Raw genomic sequence first — 16,869 nt, forward strand, 5'->3', positions numbered from 1 at the left:
TTTCTGAAGGATCTCTGAAACCCTCAAACACTCCTCTGATGATCAGGGTTTAAAAACAGAGACACCTTAAATCTGTGTGACATTAGTGCTGATATCAACCACATTCCTGATTGCTCCGGCTGTAGACGCAGATATTTGACAAGCAAATATTTGACAGTTGTTGTTTCAAAGACACAGGCAGATGTGTAGAGACGACCTCACACTCCACTCTGTCTGTGTGTGAATGTAGATTTGATCCCAAAGCTGTTTATTAAACCACTCTTAAAGCTCTGCTGGTCAGGGCTCTTGGCTGAAGAAGAAGAATTAAAAATAAATAATGTAAGAAAACGCACACAAAATATTTACTGACTGCAGCTGCTGAATAAAAGGAAAGTGAGATGTATGTCATGAACTGTGATACTAAGAAACTAATTTTGGATTTTTAAAGTGCTTACATTGCTCTTATTTGTAGAGCAGCTGCCATGCCAACACGTTCTCACTCCCAACTCGTCAAATGTGTGACGCATGGTCAGGCTCCCTCTGCTTCACTTATGGACGCGCAGGGTACCCCCCTGGCGTCGAGAATTGACGTGCAGGGTCCTCCTATTGAATACTATAGCGCTCCCTAAACGTTGTTTATTGACGACAAGAGATTGCCGCGGAAGCCTGTTGTTCGTATATTTATATATTTCCGAAATCACATTGTAGTGACGTGTACTGAACACAATATATTATATAATTAAACAACTACCTGAGAAACAGCAGATACAGCAGATAAATTAATTATAGGCCATTACTTTTGTATCGTTTATTGCATTTATGGAGGGAGAGGTGTATGCTGGGTAATGGCACAGCTAGCGACACGGTGACTTTATTCACCCGCTTCGGCTGTTATCAGTCCATACAAGGGGCGTTATTAGCAGAAATCAGTCCCATAGATATGGACCATCCACCTGCTAGATTGTTCAGAAGCTTGTTCTCATCCATCCAGATGGAGGATCAGTAACAGGAGCGTGGGAAGACTCCAGAATCCACTCTGGCTGGAATCCGGTGGATACAGCAGTGTTACAGGTAAGACCATTTAAACGGACAGCATTTATAAAATGACTATTAAAAGTCAGCGAGTGTCAAAATGTTAATGTGCTTATGTTAGTAATACACCGAGTGCTAATATAACAGCTTTAAGATGCATTTGTAGATATTATTACGTGTTTTACCGTCTTTATGGTGCTAGCTTAAAGTTACGGTGTAAACGTTAGCTTATATTGTAGTAAAGCTGTTACTGTTTAAACGATGTTAGCACAGAAATATTAGCTTCTGTCATGACTGATGAAGTTACTAGTTAATAAAGTTTCCAGTAAAGTGTTTAATCGCAGCCACAGATTGACAGTAAATATCTCGATTAGCTTCAATGCATCTGTAATAAATATGTGCACGTTTCAGTGCTTCGTTTAAACTGTATGATACTTATACTGACCCAGGGTCAGTGTAAAATACAATCCTAGCTGTGTGAACAAAGCCTGGCTCCTTTAATGTCATGACTGCTGTGACACTGTGGTGACCCACTCGAGATATTTGTTTGTTAAAATATAAAACTTTCTTATTTTGTCTGCACTCATTAGCAGGTATTGGCCAGATCTTTCTTGATTTTTTTCTTTTTAAATCTCAATTAGACTTTTTACCTGGATGTGCCATAAGATCATTATTCCAGATGTTGACTTTGATGGAAAGTCTCCCGTCCTTTGTGCACAGTGCTGATGGCGGCATATTTTATCTGAGTGCACTATGCATTCACACGTACCAGTTTGTTGAATAATTTAGACACTTCAAATATGCTTGAATATATTGTGTGGTCTGTAATGACCCCAAATAAGTTTAATATGCATGTATGTTTTTCATGACTTACTTTCTGATACTTTAAATACAAATGAAACAGCAAAGTGAGCCTTTTTTTTTTTTTTGACTTTTATCTTTTAGTGCTGCATCTGGATGAGAACAGAATACGTGCTGGTCGGGCAGAAAGGCTTATAAAAGTGAACTCAAACACAGCACACAACAAAAAATAGCACATTAACATAACAAAGAGGCTAGAGTAGCCTGGTAGTGAATTATTTAGTTATTTATTTAGAATATATTAGAAAATACAGCAAAAGTTCTAATACAATATACTTAATATAGTGATTATATAGATATTCATACAAAATCACTGTAGGCAGCGCTGTGCACAATAACTCTCCTCATGAACTGTAAATGTTTAAACACTCATGGCATTTATCCACTGATTCTGCGAGAGCGTGTGGCTGACCCAACAACTACAGCACATGGATAACAGATTTTAGTTATGATAGCAAATGTAATTGCATTTTCCCAAAACAATGAATTTTCTGTGGTTTGGTTCATTTGCGTGTGAGAAAGCGTTACAGACATTTCAAATAATTAAAAAATAAAATAAGAAATAGTAAACATGTAACGTCTTTAAAAAAAATCAAATATAAACAAAAAAATTGATATCTGCTATGAAATTCGATAAACAATATCTGTTATTAAAATGCAATCTGAAGAGTCTAGTTTATGGATGGAAAAGTTAAAGCGCCGTTGATTAGACTCTGTAGGCACATGAAGCTTATTTTCTTTGGGTTTATAATAATGTAAAAACACTGATTCAGTATTATCCAATCAATCAGTCGAACACTAACAAACAGATTATCAGTTATCTGTAATCCAAAAGACATCATCTGCACTCACACAGTCTTCTACACTGTTCATGCTAACACAGTGTGAACAGGTTTGATGATAATCAGAGAAACGTGATATAACCAATGGCACCTGGAAGATTTCTGCTGTCTGTCGTGTGATTGGCAGAGAATTATTGAAATGTAGTTAGATGTGGAGGTTGGTGTCAGTTCTCTTCGGTCGAAGTTTAAAGAGGTGAAAATCATCATATGTAAATACTAGAGATGGCACGATACCACTTTTTTATGTCCGATACCGATATCATAAATTTGGATATCTGCCGATACCTATATGAATCCGATATAGTGTGTTTTTTAATCAATAAAACTGTTTTTTTAATATCTTGCTGCATTTTGTATAAGTTCATACTCAAGTTTAAATAAACAACAACACTAAAGCTATTCTGTTATACCTGTGTGTAAAAAATACACTGCACCCAAAATATTTCATAGTTCAGCAACACTAATCAATCTAATAAACTTAATCCTCCCTATTCTGGTATTTTAAAGAGTACTTAACAGAAATATTAAGCAACCTAACTAATAGGGTTGCAAACTCCCAGCAAAAAAAAATAGGGAACCACCCCCCACCCTCCACCTCATGATGCTTAATCGATCTAATCAACTTTAATTTGATGCAGGGTGAAAAAAAATGCACAGAAATAAATTATTTTTCAAGAATAATTAAATAGATTAAACATCTTTCTTCTACAGAATTGCAGACTGCACAGATGGTATCTTCCCAAAGGAAAAAGTACTATAGCTTACTAGGTTAGATTAGACTTAACAGTTACTATATACAGTAATGGACTTCTATACATTTTACATCAGATTAAAACTTTGGGTGTAAGATTCAGATAATTATTTATTAAAAACTAGACATTTTAAATGAGAATAAGAAAGAAAAGTATGTCTTTGTGCCCCCTTTTCCTTGTTAATGCACTATCGGCCCCCCTGGCTAAACTTTGCTAGATCCGCCCCTGCACAGTTACCAGCCGTCAGCTACGTTGAAAAGGATCCTGGTGTAGAAAGTAATATTAAATAAATTCTAACAACAGCTTATCAAGCTTAAACGTGCTGCTGTTGTTCAGCCGCTGGTTTCCTCTTTCTGGTGCAAAGTGGGCCAAAAACAAAGAAGAGAGACGGACTCGCGACAGAAAAGCTGATCAGCTGATCATTGATCAGTTTCATGATTGAAATAGCAGCAGGAAGGTGAGGGAGAGAGAGGCAGTCGCTCCATATATCTGTTGTTAAGCTTAACATGGGAACGCTTTACAAACATTCAGAGATGAACTTACACACTTGCTTTACTTCTCTCTGGGATAACTTCCTCGGAGATGAAATGCTGGTTTGGTAGCGAGGCTACAAATACACACAGCCGCTCTATCACGTGAGCACACTGCTCCGACATGCTACGGTTATGAGCCGAGTTACGCCGTGTCGCAAGTTTTGTGAGGTGTTTTTTTTATATATATAATGGATCGGATTACGTTTTTTATTTCTCTCCGATATCCGATCCAGTAATTTAGGTCAGTATCAGACCGATACCGATATCGGTCTGATACTGACCTAAATTACTGGATCGGATAAGTCCATCTCTAGTAAATACTAATAGAAAGATCATAAGTTTGTATTCATTTAGATTGGGTTGCTGTGTGTGACTGTAACATATAGGTTCATGCCGTTAACTGATAATTTTGTGACAATAATGTGACAGAAATACAATGATTAGTGTAATGAAGTACTTTTTCCAGTAAGTAATTCCATAAGTATTGCTGTATTACTTTTTGGAAAAGTAACAAGTAACGTGTAATACATGATTTTATCTTTGTGTAATGATACAGCTTTTATATTTATATTAGCAGAGTAAATGCTTAGCCCTTGTAGTGGAGATTAATGTGGCCATGAGAATCACTTACATTTCAAACTGCTGCTAATGAACATCAGCAAACTAGTCTGAGCTCTGTTGTTATTTACATCTTCTGTACATCAGCAAAACAACTGCAAGAAGAATCAGACCAAAAACTGAAAGACCAACGATGAGTCCAACAGATTTAACATTCTCTTCATCTCCTCCTCCTGTCTGACCTGCAGGGGAGAAACAGGATTGAAGTGTCAGCTGTCAGGTAGGAGAATGAAGACCTTATCCAGGTAACTCTTGATTTTCAATGTTATGAAAGTGTTGATCACATCTTACTGTGAGCAACACTGTGCTGGATTAGCAAGAGTGAAATTATTGCCTACTGACCAATCGTCTCCAAGAATAATGTTACCTTACTTGGAAGATTTCTCTGACCTCAGAGTGGAGATAGTAAAATTAATATTGTGTTTTTTTTTCTGTTAGTACAATCAGTAAGAAATATAGATTATTGGATGCAAATGTTATGCTTTATTATTAGATTTTATGTTTTTGATTGGTCAGATGTTGTCAACTCCACTGCTTCATCTAACTATTGATAAAATGATAATTCCTGGGTTAAGTTATCAAGCTAATAACTACTCATTGGTCGGACTGCCAGTAATGAAGCAAGTGAATATTAGAAGAATGCCCTGAGTATGTTGAATGCTTCATAGTAAAGGATACATCTGCTTTCTACAACATCAACATCAACAACATCTTTAGAAGCAAACATCAACAACCAGGAAGCAGCTTCACCTCTGATCACACACACACTCAACTCTACTCACTCACCTGGAGGATCAACACTCAGTGTGATGATGCTGATGGATTTCCACGAGCGCGTTTCTCTCATGACGACACGACACTCGTATGTTCCATTATCATTAATCGTCACATTCTTCAGAATCAAAGACACGTCTCCATCCTTCATCTGTCTGTCCTGCAGATCCACCCGGTTCTTAAAAGATGGATGCTGGTCATCTGGAACAAATTGCTCATCCCGGAACAAAAGCACATATTGTGGCTTCAGGTCAGCTCTGCTCCAATTTACAACTATGATGTTGTTGTTTGGAGCTCGACATGGCAGAGTGATGTTCTGTCCAGACTCAGCTGTGATGTTTTTCTGGTCTGAAAGAGGAAACAATACAGAGCAGAGAGGTTAAAGATTAAAGTACAATTGTTCACTTTTACAACAGTCAATCAGAATGAAGGGAAACAAAGAAAGTCCACTGAGCTCTGCACATACACACATAGGTGGATTGTTGTTTCTTTTTTCTTTTTTTGCTGTTATTTAAAATAGAATTTGTGGTGTATTAAAAATCGTAACGCTCACTGGATATAATTTTACTGTAATCAATTTTAGTATTAAGTGAACTAACAGCTGATGGAAGAAATCTTAATCACAAAAACATTTTTAATCATGAGCAAATATTTAATACTTTATAAAGTGTGATGTGCTGTGATGATGTCATTATCAGCTGGTATATTACAAAATATGATATAATTCACATGAATAACAACAGGACATTAAAATGAGGAAAGTTTGTTTTAACTTTGTTATTCCTTTAATAAAGTCTCTGTTTAGAAGACCACAGTCGTAGGAACAGCAATGATACTGTGTAGGACCCTCAAACTCCCAGGCCTCTGGTAGAGGACCCAAACATAAAGACTGCCCACAGGGTGAGTGGAGATTTATTTTTATAAATATAGTTATAGTTGCATTATTGCACATGTGGACTTCTAGGTAGCCAAATTGTGTGACTTGAGTCTTTCATGTCATTTAGTGAATCTGCTTATGTAGAAGTATAATATTAATTACTATGTTTTCTATGTGGCTAGTTCATGCTGCTAAAGCTAGCAGATATGTTACACACTGCTAAGCTAAAATACATTTGGTGTTCTGTAGCATTACTGTGTATATTTACAATTGATATCAGGCACTGAAACGTATATGGGAAGATTAACCTACATAGGAATACTGATTTGTATTTACTGAGGTCATAATGACTGACAGAAAAGGTCCGTAACTTTATAACTATGGACATACCAAATCAATAAGTCATCATACTGTTAACATGTAAAGAAGGTCAATACCTGTCCTCTTTATCTCAGAGAGAAACACTGTTTTTGTTTAAATACCTAAATCTCACCTGCAGAAATCGGCACGATGAAAACAAACACCAAAGTTGAGCAGAACAGCGTGCTTACGGAAGCCATTACGGAAGCCATTACAGAAGCCATTCGCATGTGATCTAGTTCTAGTGCGACTGGTTTAATGACACTTAGAGTGCTCTAAATGTCTGAGGATCCTGATATTTTCAGTGAATAACAGAGAATCGAAGTTTAAAACCTGACTACATGAGACTAAATTTAAATTTTAAATAAAGCTAAGACTGATCGTTGCTTTAGGGTGAGTCGCATTAGAGTGACGTGTCTGTAATGGTAAGTGGACTGGTTCTTATATAGCGCTTTTCTACTCTGTCTGAGCACTCAAAGTGCTTTATACAACTAATTCATTCACCCAATCACACCGGCACTTCTTCTAAGTTTTTAAGTGCTGAGTATCTAATATTCGTACACATTCACACTCCGATGAATGCATCTGCTCGGCATGCAGACTGGAGCAGCCTGGTATCGAACCACCGACCTTCTGGTTCTGCTCTGCCACCTGAGCTACAGCCACTATTGCATCTATTGTTAAATTCTTATTCTATATTATTCTATAAAAATCAGATCAGAGTGTTTAACAGGTTCAGTTGTTATCTCCACAGAACAACACAAATTTTGTAGACTAATAAAGTGAAGCTTTAATCCTGGATCAGCTGGATTAACATTAACAGACTTCTGTCAACCTGTTAGATTACCTAGATGTAAGTAAATAAGTAAGTTTGATTTGTGCTTCAAAAAAGTGCTTCAAATTTAAATAAAGTACAATAAATAGTTTCCTTAAAAAAATATACTTTTGAAGCTTTTAGTCTGGAGATAGTTCTGAAGGCTCAAAAACGGTATTTTAACACTTACTGTCGTTCTGATGGCATCTGTGAAACCCTCAAAGAGTCTTCTGATCATCATGATGAAAAAATTATCCACAAAGATAAAAACGTTCAAGGTCAGTATACTCCTGTCTTCTTTTTCAGTGGGTCAAAAGGAACCTCATTAAATTGTATTCCACTCAAGTAAAAAAAAAAATTAAAAGCTTAAAAGCTCATGAATTAAAAATCAGAAGTTAAAACACAAGTTAAAAATCTAAAAGTAAAAAGGACGTTACCACGTTACCTTACAGCCACATATGAGGAAATGCACCTGTATTCCCTGTTTTAATGACACAACATGGACCTGTGTGACAAGTTAGTAGCCACACCTGTTTGATCCCTGAAGGATTCTATTTTGATCCCAAACTAAAGAAGTGAAAACCAAACCAAATCTGACAGAGTGCGACTGCAAACATTATTGTTATTTTTCATTATTAGTGTTTATTTGATGCTCTCAAATGCTCAGCAGTGAAAAAATCAACCTATGGCATTACCATCAACATTGATCAAAGTCATCCTGTCAGTTTAGCTACATTTAAGGAATTTAGCTCAGAAACCTCATCTGTGTTGAGATCTATTTTGCCTTTTCACTTTTAAAAGTTTTCTTTGTGTTTCTAAAAACAGACAATAACAAAAGCAACAACATTCCATAATTACCTCTGCACACAGTTACACTGTTATAGTTTCTATATAATGGAGATTCTCATGAAGATTAAAACAATCTGTTAGTGATGTTTCATAACAACCAATAAAATGTTGGCTGGTTTTCAGAAGTAGTAACTGATTTTCAATCAGCACCATGTGGGTGGAAAAGAGGTGTGTGTGTGTATCCTGGTCAAACTGGTTCAATCTCAGTGAAGCAAAAGCATTTCAAATGCTTCTTATAGCTTCCATATCTGCAAGTCCACTAGTGTGTACTGGACTTAAAGCAGATTTCATAGTATCATAGGAAAGGTGAGTGGGGATGTGGTGTCTGCAGCTGTTTCCAGACCAGTAAACGGGTAAAACCTGTGCTTTCAAAGAAAGACTTAGACTTGCTGATGATAAGTTAACCAACTGCAATGGATTAGCAGCACTTTGCTGCTGCTTACTCCTAACAGTTTTTAAGGAAGCACTTATCTTTTCACACACTGGTTCTGCATTTTGCCTTGATTTTTGAATATGTTATATGTGTAGGTGTTTTCTATTGCACGGACAAGCACAAACATACAAACACAGCATCCATACAAATAGAGGGAATAAAGACTGTCGTTGAGTCTGAGCCATATTTTGACACATAACTCTCTACCCTCTTATTGAGTTACCATGTCATTGTGGAGGAGGGGTTTGTGAGCTTTAATTTTAGACATTTCTAAATATGAATGATAAATTTTGAACTAAGGAGCCAGTCTAGGTGGTTCGGGCATCTGACAGTGATGCCTCCTGGGTGAGGTGTTCCACGCATGTCCCACCAGGAGGAGGCCCTGGACCAGACCCAGAGATTTAACCCTCAATCTCAAATTTTTCCAGGAAACACAACCAGTATCACCAGTACATGACAGCAGACTTTACAGTTTATTCATGATTACATGAACCTTTACTGAGAAGATTTACAAGTGTGTATGCTCAGAAGATGATAATAATAATAATATGAATAATAATGACAAGACACTAAACCCAACTGTCTGTTTGTCTGTCCCAGACTCTATCTTGTATATTAATAGGTTTCCGTGTGTATAGGAAAATAAAGAAATTAAAAACTTCAGCCTCAAACTCACACATGCTGTTCTGAAGCATTTCTGTGAAGTTTATGTGTAATCTTTATTTCTTAAGCAAAGATAGGTTAGCCACAGCCAAATGCAAGCAAGTCAAACTTTCCATCTCACACTTCGGTGAAACCCACAAAACCACATGAGAAAACATTTATGAATCCTAAGTAGAATATCATCAAAGTTACTGAGGACATCAAATAATACACAAAAAAATATTTGTATTTAGTTTGTATTTTATTCACATATAAATTTCACCTTTACACTTAAGTATAAGATCTTTTTTATTTAGTTCAATTTAGCGAAAAAAAAAAATATTTTGATCATGTGGATGTCCTCTGGTCTGAGGTGCTGGGGGACCAGTTAGAGACCAGCAGCTGGACATTTGTGGTTGGACTGGTGGACTACTTCAGTGAAGAGTAGACGACGTCTGGCTCTGGTTTAAAGTCTGAACACAAACACACACAGTTCAAACAACAGGAAACATGATTACAAGCTTTGTAGTTCAATCAAGACCTCCAATCTCCACCTCTCTGCATCACAGACAGTCCCAGTGAGCTCTGAGCCATACCATATTTTCCACACCATAAGGCACACTTAAAATCCTTTTCTCAAAAGTCATCGGTGAGCCTTATAATCTGGTACACCTAATGTATGAATTCTGATTGTGCTTACTGACCTCGAACTGATTTTATGTGGTACACGAGCTCAAAAATCTGTCAAAAAATGTTTTAGTATGACTTTGGTAAGCTACAAAGCCACCTGATGGATTGTTGGAGCATTATGGCTACTGTAGTCAGGAGCCTCACAGAGTAGTCTGGGTCCAAAACTCCGTCCGCTTAAGGTCCCAAAGTCAAACAAACACTGTTAAAAATTGTCTAAATTCTTTCATCTTTAATAAAATGATCATTGTTGCTACTTTACCAGGTGTAACAATTAAGTTTAACATTCAAGCATCCATGTCAACAGAATTTATTCAATTTAACGCAGTTAGAAGTTAGCAGGAAGTTAGCTCACTAGTTTCCACCTAAACATGAGACACCAAAACGTGCAGCTCTGCTATCACTTCTAACATAAATAAAGAGAGAAAACTAAACAGCAGTGGGTTTTGCAGGGTTACTGAAGTTGGACTAGCTGGTATATAATGATGTGCTACATGATTGCTAGCGACACAGCTATGTTAGCATAACATAAACAGTGAAGCTGGAGGATGAACGCCAACTTTTTTCCACTCAATAAAAGTTAACATGAGGCTTCCCAATGGTCAGGGACAAATGCAATTGTATGGCAGGATGTTCTAAACGCACCAAACTTCACTCAGGAGAACACCTGAGATAATTCATCCACAATAGGAGGTTAGTCATTAATATACTGCAACAACATGGGAATAGAGCAGCTGGGAGAGAATTCAACATTAATGAATCAATGGTACGGAGTGGAGGAAGCAAGAAGAATGAGTATAGTAAAGTTTGACTTATTTGACTGTTTTGTTTTGCTTAATGTGCCTTATAATCCGGCGTGCCTTATGCATCAAAACAGACCTGTTCACCAACAGTGCGCCTTGTAATCTGGTGCGCTTTATGGTCTGAAAAATACGGTAGTTTCGATGTAGTTAGCTTAGTTTAGTTTAGCTTAGCATGATGGCAGTAAACACGGTGAGCAGCTAGCTTGTCTCTGTTCACAGTCAAAGAGCAGCTGTACCTGGGCCTCCTTGTTCTGATGGCTGTTTGTCCATAACTGAAGTCTTCAGTTCTCACTGTTGAGTTGACTGCAGCTGAATCCTCCTCTGTAGAATAAAACATATTAAAATTAACTGAGGAGACGATATTTTTGAGCATTAAAAAAGAGATTAAATCAAAATCAAATCAAATCAAATCAAATCACTTTTATTGTCACGTCACATGTGCAGGTACACTGGTACAGTACATGTGAGTGAAATTCTTGTGTGCGGGCTTCACAAGCAACAGAGTTGTGCAAAAAACAAGCGAAATATAAAAATGGCTAATCTAAAAAGTAATAAATATATGTACAATGTATAAGGTATATACATTACTGAACGTGTGTACTAAATATGTTTTTCTACGTGTGTGTGTGTGTGAGTGTGTATATAGTGTGTATATACATGTTTTACAAATGAAATAAGTAAACAATAAAATAAGATATGTAAAATATACAGAGGTTGGTAGTCAAAACAGTGGTATTTATGTACAGTATGGAGTGCATAATGTTGAAGTTCCAGTAGTGAGGGTGAGGTGTCTATGACATGTTCAGCAGTCTGATGGCCTGGTGGAAAAAGCTGTCTCTCAGTCTGCTGGTACGGGACCGGATGCTGCAGAACCTCCTTCCTGATGGAAGTAGTCTGAACAGTTTGTGGCTGGGGTGACTGGAGTCCTTGATGATCCTCCCCGCTTTCCTCAGGCACCGCTTCCTGTAGATGTCTTGGAGGGAGGGAAGCTCACCTCCAATTATCCGTTCAGCACACCGCACTACTCTCTGGAGAGCTTTGCGGTTGTAAGCGGTGCTGTTGCCATACCAGGTGGTGATGCATCCGGTGAGGATGCTCTCAATGGCACAGCGATAGAAGGTCCTGAGGATGAAGGGGCTCATGCCGAATCTTTTCAGTCTCCTGAGAAAGAAGAGGCGCTGCTGCGCCTTCTTCACTGTTTTGTCTATGTGTACTGACCACGTAAGATCCTCAGCCAGATGTACACCAAGGAAGCGGAAGCTGCTCACTCTCTCCACAGCGGCGCCGTTGATGGTGATGGGGGTGTGTACTCCTCTGCACCTCCGGAAGTCCACTATCAGCTCCTTTGTCTTTGCGACGTTGAGGGTGAGATGGTTGTCTTGACACCAGTGGGTCAGGGCGCTGACCTCCTCCCTGTAGGCCGTCTCATCACCGTTGGTGATAAGACCCACCACTGTAGTGTCGTCCGCAAACTTCACAATGATGTTGGAGTTGCTAGTGGCCGTGCAGTCGTAGGTGTAGAGTGAGTACAGGAGAGGGCTCAGTACACACCCCTGTGGAGCACCAGTGTTCAGTGTGGTGGGGGATGAGGTGGTGCTGCCCAGTCTGACCACTTGGCGTCTGTCAGACAGGAAGTTAAGGATCCAGCTGCAGAGGGAGCTGCTCAGTCCTAGATCCTACAGTTTCCTGTCCAGCTTCGAGGGAACGATGGTGTTGAATGCTGAGCTGTAATCTACAAACAGCATTCTCACATACGTGTCTCTCTTCTCCAGGTGTGACAGGGCAGCATGGAGTGTCAGGGCTATGGCATCATCAGTGGACCTGTTGTGACGGTATGCGAACTGTAGAGGGTCCAGTGAGTCGGGTAGTGCAGAGCAGATGAAGTCCCTGACCAGCTTCTCGAAGCATTTGCTCACGATGGGGGTCAGGGCTACAGGTCGCATAATGTTAAAAAAAAAAACGCAGCAGCTTTTCACAGTTTTCTCATCTTAGCACCTGCTGTGAAGTAAAGAATTACTGTAACCTGAGGTGCTTTTTTAAAAAAGGGGATGACACAAAAGCTGTGCAGATTAACACCAGAAATTATTCACCACAGAGCAAAAGACAAACTATTTTTAGCCAAACCACCACACACTGCAGTGGGTCTCATCAGCTTCAGACTGCAGTCAAACTAACATGATCAACAGGATGAATGTATGTCACAGACACTACTAATTTAGTAACTTTATTAAAGTCAGATTCAGATTTTCAGTATAGAGACCGACGTTACTATATTTAAAATACTGGAGTCAATTGAATATTTAAAAAGCCAAATAGGTAAATTTAAAGAAAAACAGCTAATAATAGAGGAAGACGTTGTTAGTGTAATTTATGTTGACTTTGAATACATTGATGGTCTGTGTGCAGAGTTTAGAGAAATGTTTTTCCAAATGATGTCTCCATGTTCCTTCCTGTTTGTAAATTGAACAGCTCTGTGTTGAAACAGCTGCAGCTGAAGTGTTTTCTTTCTATCAGAAACAGGATGCTGGACGACTGCAGAGCTGTTAGCTTCAGTTAACCACAGACCACAAACACACAGTCCAGCTCACAGTGAACAACACTCAGTAAGTACAGAGTTAAACACACATGACCAAAGGAAACACATGTGAAACTTAAGTATAAACTTAAATATTGTAATTTCATGTTTTGATTAAATCAAGTCAGGAAAATGTTTATTTTAGTGTTATGACAGTCCACATTTCTACATTTTTGATCATCCCTCACATGATCCATAATGTCGTCATTATTCATTTTATTGAAATTAGTCAGTCCCCCCTTAATCAGTCCTCATAAAGCTAAATCTAATTCTACCTTTATACTAAACTCAGTCTGAGACATTTGAAAAGGAAAAGATCAGAGAAAATGTTGAAACTATGATCAAGATCTACATGCCATGATTCCAGTTTCTCTTCCTCCATTCTGCAAATGTTCCAAGATTGAAAAGCTGCAATAAAATCCTTCTATAAGCAAATGTAACTCCTCAGGGCAGGAAACATGTTTCAGCTACTGATTGGCTTTTTAGGGATGGAAATGATCATATTTGTTACAGATTTCTATCCATGGTTAATTTCTTTTCACACACTTTTTTCTTTTTGTGTATGATTTTTTTCAAGATGTCCTCACATTATAAACAATAAAATTACTATTATTTTCTTTAACTTTGATGATTTGATGTTTTTATGTAGCTGTACACGGCATGAGTGATGGTATCATTTTCACCAGCTTCTTCTGGATCTGCTGAAGTGATCCACAAAAATCAATAATATAAATTAAATATCTAAACAGAGATTACATTTAAGAAAGTTATTAATGTGATCATAATGAATGTGAAGATTATTCTACTATACAGACACTAAGACCACAAAACACTTTATGAGTGAATTCAACAGTACCTCCATCCTTTAAATACAATTAGGAATAACAAAAATGAAACAATGTTTAATGCTAAAATCAGATGGAAAATTCTCATCTCTATCTTCTTAATGTCTTATCCAACTTGGGGTTGAGCAAGAGCTAAAGATTATTACAGTTGTCATACAGAGACTTTTCACTGCCTGCTGTGTTTCCTCGACTCCTGAGCAAAGATAAAGAGTCAGTTCAGACCTGCAGTTGGTCCTCGTGGTGTTTTGAACTTGAATTCAGCCTGATTTGTTTTTCATGTCTTCTCCTCCATCATCAGTTATCAGGAGAGCAGACAGTCAAAGTACAAGAATTCAAACAAACACAGAGATTCTACTTACAGAGCAGACACAGCACAGATGTTTCCTTCATCAGTACAACGGCAGAGGACAGAACTGCTCTATGTCCATGTAGTGGACGTCCCCCTCAGTGAGAGAGGCAGATATGAGCTGAAACACAGGAATCAAACCAGGGACGCTGCTGTTATGGAGCTGAACTGGAACCATTCAGACACTGAGGCTCTCTGAACACATTTTAATTACAGCTGTGCAGAGACACACTGATGACTGACTGGAACACTTGGTTCATATTTTACATTAACACCAGATGAGCCCCACTAGAAGGAGCTGTTTCACTGTAAATATTAACAATGATAAAGGCAGATCATCACACAGAGCAGCACTGAGTTTTCAGGTGTGTTTTATGGAAATAAGCAAATGTCCCGATGCCTTTGCTCACCTGCACTTCAGAGGGGAGTCGATGTACGTGCATTATCTTATCTTATCTTATCTTATCTTATCTTATGTGGATGTGGGTCTGGAGGCTGCTGTGCTTAGCCCCTGTTTGACATAGACATGGAGGGTGGAGTTACCGCTGCTGGATGCTGCTGTTCCTCCCTGTGATCAGGTTACTTGGTAGTTCTGGAGCACATTTCTGGATGTTCTGACATGGTTGTTGATCCGCTCCCTTGCGAGCGCTCTGCTGGGTGGTTCTCTGCTTGTGCCAGAGTGGCTGGCCTCTCGTCCCCTCATCCTTTGGTTGTAGGTTCTCACCAAACCCACAATGGTGGTGTCGTATGAGAACTTCTGGATATAGCAATTATCCATTTTACAACTCAAGTCTGCAGTGTACAGGGTGAAGAGGAAAGGGGCGAGTACTGTTCCTTATGGGGCCCCCGTGATACAGACTCCCACCTCAGCCTCACATACTGGGGTCTCCTGGTTAGGTAGTCAACAAACCATGTGGATAACTGATGGTCCACTCCTGCTCCCTGCAACTTCCCGCTTAGCACTGAGGGTTGGATTTTGTTGAAGGCACTGGAGAAATAAAAAAAACATGACTCTCAAAGTGCACATGGTGCTCTCCAGATGAATCAAACCAGCAATGCAGTTATGTGTTACACGTGACACAGGGGCTCCTGTCTGACTGTCCATCATGGTTTCAATTGCATTCTCAGACGTCAGGGCCAAAAGAAGAATGTTCATACCAGATCTTAAAGAGTAGAAGAGATTAAATGATGCATGTGTTTGATGAATGGCTGTGACTCATTTCTTTCACTGCAGTCACCTGTAAAAGAACAGTCACCCCCTACTGGCCATTAGAAATAATGCAGGTTTAACAGGTTTAACAGCCATCCCTTGCAGGCGCTCTGCTGGGTGGTTCTCTGCTTGTGCCGGAGTGGCTGGACTCGCGTCCCCTCATCCTTTGGCTGTAGGTTCTCACCCAACCCTCAATGGTGGTGTCGTCTGAGAACTTCTGGATATAGCGGTTATCCATTTTAGGTGGCTGTAGCTCAGGTGGCAGAGCAGATCAGCCACTAACCAGCAGGTCAGTGGTTTGATCCCAGGCTGCACCAGTCTGCATGCCGAATATCCTTGGGCAAGATACTAACCCCATGTTGCTCTCCGATGCATCCATCGGAGTGTGAATGTGTATGAATGTTAGATACTTAGCACTTAAGCTTAGAAGTGCTTGTGTGAATGGGTGAATGAAATAGTTGTATAAAGCGCTTTGAGTGCTCAGACAGAGTAGAAAAGCGCTATATAAGAACCAGTCCATAACATTAGCTTATCCTTTCAGACCCACGTACAATTTATCCATGTATGCTCTATGGTTGCAGCTCTACACATTTATAGATAGTTTTCAAAATTGGTTTTGAATGTCCTTTGTTTTACTGTCCAGGTTTTATTAACAAGGGGAAGAAGACTTACTTCACACACCCTCACTTGACTGCAGTAGCAGATTGTTACTGGCTGAGCTGTTTTACAGTCACTCAGTGTTTAAGGCTTTTTAATCTCCCCCTCTGTTGGATACTTTGATGTGTCCATCTAAAGTTTAAAGTCTTGTCAAGAAGCAACACTGTCTACTTGGATTGATTACTGTAAACACAAACTAAAATGTGTTTTGATAGATTTTTCTTAAGTATTTTACACTGACGAATATTATTCTTAAATTGTGCCACAATTTGTAAACATTTTTTTTTCAATTGGTGAACAACTAACTCTTTACTTCTCAGTATCTGTCTGTTCTTATTATACCCAGTTATATTACTGGGGCAGTGACCCAGTGTTTTGGA

At 38.8% G+C, this 16,869-nt stretch overlaps 3 long non-coding RNA genes across 4 annotated transcripts; 1 reads left to right on the plus strand and 2 right to left on the minus strand.

Annotated features, from left to right (window-relative positions):
- Window positions 1–4,318: 4,318 nt before the first annotated feature.
- LOC109199436 (uncharacterized) lies at window positions 4,319–9,206 on the minus strand. The gene is made up of 3 exons (XR_002059847.1): window positions 7,633–9,206; window positions 5,404–5,739; window positions 4,319–4,799 (listed from the first exon to the last, which is right to left on the minus strand). It is a non-coding gene; the product is annotated as an uncharacterized LOC109199436 (long non-coding RNA).
- LOC109199435 (uncharacterized) lies at window positions 5,558–12,661 on the plus strand. Of its 2 annotated transcripts, none has more exons than XR_002059846.1 (3): window positions 5,558–5,641; window positions 6,186–6,291; window positions 12,629–12,661. It is a non-coding gene; the product is annotated as an uncharacterized LOC109199435 (long non-coding RNA). The 2 variants fall into 2 exon arrangements; XR_002059845.2 differs by lacking the exon at window positions 12,629–12,661 and adding an exon at window positions 6,768–6,950.
- Window positions 9,813–14,817, minus strand: LOC112846107 (uncharacterized). The gene is made up of 3 exons (XR_003218938.1): window positions 14,636–14,817; window positions 11,093–11,177; window positions 9,813–9,839 (listed from the first exon to the last, which is right to left on the minus strand). It is a non-coding gene; the product is annotated as an uncharacterized LOC112846107 (long non-coding RNA).
- Window positions 14,818–16,869: the final 2,052 nt, after the last annotated feature.

Source organism: Oreochromis niloticus, linkage group LG3, assembly GCF_001858045.2.
Source record: "Oreochromis niloticus isolate F11D_XX linkage group LG3, O_niloticus_UMD_NMBU, whole genome shotgun sequence".
In the NCBI taxonomy this organism is placed as follows: Eukaryota; Metazoa; Chordata; class Actinopteri; order Cichliformes; family Cichlidae; genus Oreochromis; species Oreochromis niloticus.